The sequence below is a fragment of the Humulus lupulus genome, chromosome 9, assembly GCF_963169125.1.
Source record: "Humulus lupulus chromosome 9, drHumLupu1.1, whole genome shotgun sequence".
Classification (NCBI taxonomy): domain Eukaryota; kingdom Viridiplantae; phylum Streptophyta; class Magnoliopsida; order Rosales; family Cannabaceae; genus Humulus; species Humulus lupulus.
This window is the reverse complement of record NC_084801.1, coordinates 103505195-103510939: the sequence shown is the minus strand read 5'-3', so window position 1 is coordinate 103510939 and position 5745 is coordinate 103505195. Positions and strand designations below refer to the sequence as shown.

The 5745-nt window shown below is 31.3% G+C and overlaps 1 long non-coding RNA gene across 1 annotated transcript; it reads left to right on the top strand.

Annotated features, from left to right (window-relative positions):
- The first annotated feature begins 3022 nt into the window (after positions 1-3022).
- Positions 3023-4236, top strand: LOC133801853 (uncharacterized). Its single transcript, XR_009877024.1, has 2 exons — positions 3023-3430; positions 4135-4236. It is a non-coding gene; the product is annotated as an uncharacterized LOC133801853 (long non-coding RNA).
- The last annotated feature ends 1509 nt before the right edge of the window (positions 4237-5745 follow it).

Sequence of the window (5745 nt, the reverse complement as noted above, 5' to 3'; positions counted from 1 at the left end):
AATATTTATGCTGAAAATTCATGTCTATTATAGATTGTATTCTAGTGTTTTTTCTCTCTTTTACTTTAGAATTTATCTGTTTGTTTGTGGAAAAATCACTTCTTCTTACCCTTTTCTTTTTTGATGGGCCTTTTCTATAATTGCCATATATCTTAACTTCTTATTAGTTTTGATAGGATTTTCTTGATTTCTATAATTCTTTTGTTAGAGTGCAATATTGCTTAATTGAACTGTTGAGACACTTAACTATGGAAAAACAATTGCTATTTTATTTGAGCTATGAAATCATATTGCCCAATTTACTGTGTTATCATTCGAGAAGGTAATTATATGAACTAGAAATGCCATATATCTTAATTTCTTATTAGTTTTGATAGGATTTTCTTGATTTTGGTTCCTTTCTTATAAGGTTGCATATCTTATTTTCTTATAATTTTTTTAATTTTAAATCTTACATCAGTAAAAAAGTAACTAGTAATGATTTCTTTTTATTTTCCCCTAAACATATGAGTTATTTAGAGTTTGGTATTTGGTATTTGGAAATTTTGGAAGTTTCTTTGTTCTGATGTAATCCTTATTTCATGTGTTTTGGATTGTAGAGATCTTTCAAACAACCTTGCTGGTTCAATACCTCAACATTGTAAGTTTTTTTTTCCGTTGATATCTCAACATTGAATGGCACAAACCATTATTTATGTGTGTGTCAAGCATTCATCCTCAAGTTTATCAGTTTTTGCTAAAAAAAATTCATATAGGTATTTCTTCTCTAATAATTGACTGTTATTTTCACAGGAGATTAGAACACAATAATATATCAGGTGTCATTGCTCAAATATCTCAGCCTTACTGTAATGTGAGTTCACTACTCACAAACTTTTGTTTCTTTTGTTTCCTATAATGTAGTCTTCATGATAGAAAAACTCACACGAACTCTTTTATACAAATTTGAATTGACCAAATCTGTGCAGAAATGTATCTTACAACAACTTAGCATGTCTCATGTATATTATTAGAATCTCCTGTAATTTTTTAGTATGTACTATTGCTTTGTGTGACTAGAACCAAGTAATTTTACTTGTGTTTCTTCTCTTAATTTCTCTGTTATTTTTCATTTCTGCTTTCATGCTACTTCTTTTGTGTTAAATCTAAGTGTTTTAAATCATGGATTTGGAGTAGTTAATCCTTAGTGAGCCTCAGAGTTTGGTTGTTTGGGTCTGTGGGAAATTTGTCATGTTCTGTATGTCATTATCTTTTGTGGCATTTTTGGCTTGTTGGTCTTATTTCTTCTATGACAGACTTTGTATTGTTATGTTTTCTTATTTTGATGAATATATATGGATACTGCCTTGGACTTTTGTATCATTTTTGGCTTGTTGGTCTTTCTAAGCAGATGGAAAGAGCAACAATAGAAATAGAAAACGAAGCATAAAAAACAACAAGATGCACATAAAACAGAAAGGAAAAAATTGGCAACAGGTATTCACACTTAATTATATTTTATCTAATTTATTTTCTAGTTTTATCTAAAAGCTTGGGTTATGGATAGAAGTTTTTATTAACATTTGGATATAGTGGGAATGTTTATTTAGGCCTTATTTCATATTTTTGGTCTAATGTTTTCTATTATTACAGTTCTTTCAATAAAATTCTATACTTTACTCATATAAAAATGCATGTAATTTTGCTTTCATTTTAGTGGCTTCATTGGATTTTAAATTGGAAGGAAACTTTATTTCCAACAGTTTGCAAGAGGTATCTTCTCTTACTTTTGTTTTTGTTATAATATTATGCAAAAAAAACTAACTTCAGACACAATTTAAGTGTTAGAATACTTAATTTATTGTATGTGAAACTCAAGTGAATATAGTAGGCTGGCAGAAATTTCTTTGGTACCTTTTCTACTGCCTTATCTTTAAGAGTTTCAGTTGCTCTCAGTGACTTGATTTCACTGTGAGCAACCCCCAACTCCCTTTCCTTTTCTGCAAAATGATGGAAAAAATAGTATCACTATAAATGCCTCTCGGTTTACTTACAGGGTTGTATGAACTCATTATTAACTTGTTAAAACAGTAAAATACAAATATACTGATACATATTGATATACATTCACTGTATTCTCTTAATGGCAGCAAGTTGTTTGACAAGTTTGATTTTATTTGCACTATATTCTCTTTTCTTATTTATAGCTTTGGTAAGTTATAGTTTATATGATAGTTATGGGATTGGGTTTGCATTCACTTGTTATATTATTTATTTCTTTTCTTATTTATAGCTTTGGTAAGTTATAGTTTATATGATAGTTATGGGATTGGCTTTGCATTCACTTGTTATATTATTTATTTATTTTAGTTTTCATCTTGCAGTTGTTCCCAAGCTTTGTTTGAATCTTCATTTTGTTTTCTATTATGCTTATTTATATTTGGATTTCTGAATTCTGTTTTGTTCATGTTGATTATAGTCAGTAATGATTTGGATTCACACAACCGTAGTTGCAGATATATTAATTAAGATGTGGATTCCCTTGTAATTCTTGTAGGAATTAAGATATGGATGAATATGAATCATATGGCCTTTTTTGATGTTATGTTAGTCCAGTGGTGGCTAATGTTTATTTTGCTGTACAGGTTAGTCAGCTTGGTGTTGCAGCCAAAAAATATCAAACAGCTACTCAAAATGCTTCTTCCAATCTCACTTCCAGAGATGCAAAATAACTGTAATATGTAGGTTTCTTTACAGTTACCCATATGATAGATGTTCTGACTGGATTTAAATGGAGCTAATTGTATGTTATGTTTGTGGCATCAGCTCTCCAATTGGCGAAAACTTTGGAGGTGTTGTTGGTGAATGATTTAGGCTATACGAAGAGATACGTACACTGCTTGCAGGTAATTTTTTCTTTAAAGGAAAATGTATATCATTAGTGTTTCAGTTTTTGTTTATAATTGTGACATTTAATTATTTGTGGGTGTGTTTTGGGAATCTGCTAATTTTTGGTGAGATGTCATTAAATGTTATCAAGACAGAGTGGCAAAAAGTTTCACTTTCACCTTTATGTCATCTTTATAGCACAGTAATATTTCAAGTAGTTTCTTTTCACAAGTTTGGAGTGTCCAAACAATATCATATAATATCTCATATCACTTGTATTTTAGTTACAACCATCTTTCCAAATAGGTTTACGTTTGTAATACTTTGTGAATGTATATTTAGAAAGACTTAGAAATGTTATAATATATGATCAGACTCAACTCTAAGACAACTTTTACATTAGTAGCTTTTTGGTTACTGTTTTATTGATTTTTTGTTTTTTATTTTTTCCCTCTCTTTTAAATTTTAATTACATTTATGCTTGCCTTTCAGATTTCTGAAGTGGTTAATAGTATGAAAGACTTGATTGATTACAATCGAGAAACAGGGACAGGACCTATGGGTAAGTTTAATGCAACTTAATCCTATTTAGATTTAATTATCTATTATTTTTTTTGTATGCATAATTTTTTAAATTTGAGATCTACTTTGGATTACCTTACTCCACTTTTCTTTTTATTTATAAATTAAGCTTATAACAATGTGCAAAGAATTTGGTTGCAGAGTAGAAATTTTATTATTCATGTTATGTCCCATTTGCATGTCACATTTCCCTTTTTTTTTTTAAATACTGTCCAAGGATTTGTGTGAAAGTTAAATAGCTTGGGAATTTGAGTCAGAAAATGTCCTCGTGAAATTTATCTGTGGTGCATTGATAAGTTTTAGATAACTGATATAGCCAACTCTGCTACACAAATGTTAATGTTAGTTTACAAGTGAAGTTGCACTAGTGGCCAACTCATCAATTTTTTTCTTGGGAAAAAGGTCAATCTTTATACTCCAACAAAGGATCAACCGAATAATTTATTAGCTGTCTAACATGAGTGACTCTCCTCGACATAATTTAATAATAAATAAACAATAAAAATCCATCCAGGCTTCCCTCACAAAACATTGACATGATATTGTACTCTCTCAATGTCTTTTAACAACTTGAGCCAACCAAGTTCGTTCAGTTATTGGATTAGATTTCTTATGAGAATAGTTTCATTCTTGTTAGCATGCAGTTTTATATTTGCTGCTTATCTTTCTCTATTTATTTTTCAGAGAGTTTGAACAAGTTCCCTCGAAGGACTAGTACGCCATCTGGGGTTCATAGTCAAGCACAACAATCTGAAGAACAGCTACAACAACAGCAACAACATCATCCAAACTATAGTTTGAAGTAAAAAAATGTTCAAGATTATAAAATTTATTATGTTATGCTTTCAAACTTAAGTTAGAACTAATATCTCATGAAGTAGACACATTCATGGTTTGAATTAGTTATTGTTTAATGTAATACTTATGGTTTATCAATCTATTGAGAATTACATTTTATGATTAATTTTTTTTTTTTTATCAAAATACAATAATGAAAATCTTTTAATTAAAAAAACCATATAAGTATACTTATCAAAATAAAATTTAAAATATATTATCCACACTAAAGTAACAAAATTTTATTACTATATGTTACGATTTAAAAACATATTATAAGCGTAACAAATCGTTATGATTTATATAATATAACAAACTAAAAATGCTATCGAAATAATCAAATGTAACAGTTGAAAAGTGTTATGAAAAAAGTATAAGATTAAACTTCAAATTTATAACTAAATATTCTAACTAAATGTTATTATTTGAATATTATAGCAACTAAAAATGTGTTATTGAATAGTTTAAGATAACATCGAACATAACATTCGAATACTGTTATAGAAAAGACAGAACTTTTAATAACAGGGGCTATGTTAGCATTTTCCGAAGCGTTATCAATACTCTCGGCTAGCATTTTTTAAGTGTTATGAATACTGTTTTTTCTTGTAGTGAAGGTGTCAGATGACGCTCGATGCAGAATCTTTCTAGCCACCTTGTCCGATACTGCTCAAAAGTGGTTTTTCAAATTCCCTCCTACCAGCATAGTGTCTTGGGAAATGTTCGTGAAGGAGTTTTATGGATTGTTTTACGCAGGTCGTGTACATCTTACAAAGGCTAACCAACTGGTCGAGATATGCCAAAAGGAGGGAGAAACCCTGAAGGGGTATGTCCAATGTTTTATGCGAGCCACTACTGAGGCTAAGACAGTTGGTGATAAAGGGAAGATGATGGCACTGACTGCTAGAGTACGGCGCCATTCATCCCTTTGGAACAGTTTGTGGAAGAATGGGGTAAAGAGAACCCAAGAATTTCTGGACCGAGCGGACCTGTACATCAAGCTCGAAGAGGCCATTTCCAACGAAGGGAAGACGCTTGCAGACGACCTGGGGCCGAAAGAAGATCCCACCAAAGCTGCTAGTGGGTCTTGGAAACCCAATGGCCTCGACAAAAATAATGGGAAAACAGAGGAAAAAGGGCGAACCACGAGCCATCAACATTTGAGAACAAGCACCCTAAAAGTAATAGATACGAGCCGAGGTTCACCAATTACACGACCCTAGTCGATAGCAGAGCAAAAGTGTACCAGTCCATTAACACCATTGTTCCCTTCAGGCGTCCAGCCCCAATCAGAAAAGATATCTCCAAGAGAGATACAACCAAGTTCTGTCGTTTTCATAACGACTATGGTCATAACACCAACGAATGCAACCAACTTAAATATGAGATTGAGTTTCTTATCAGACAAGGACACCTGAGAAGATATGTACAAGCCCTTGGATGTTCTCAATGAGAGGC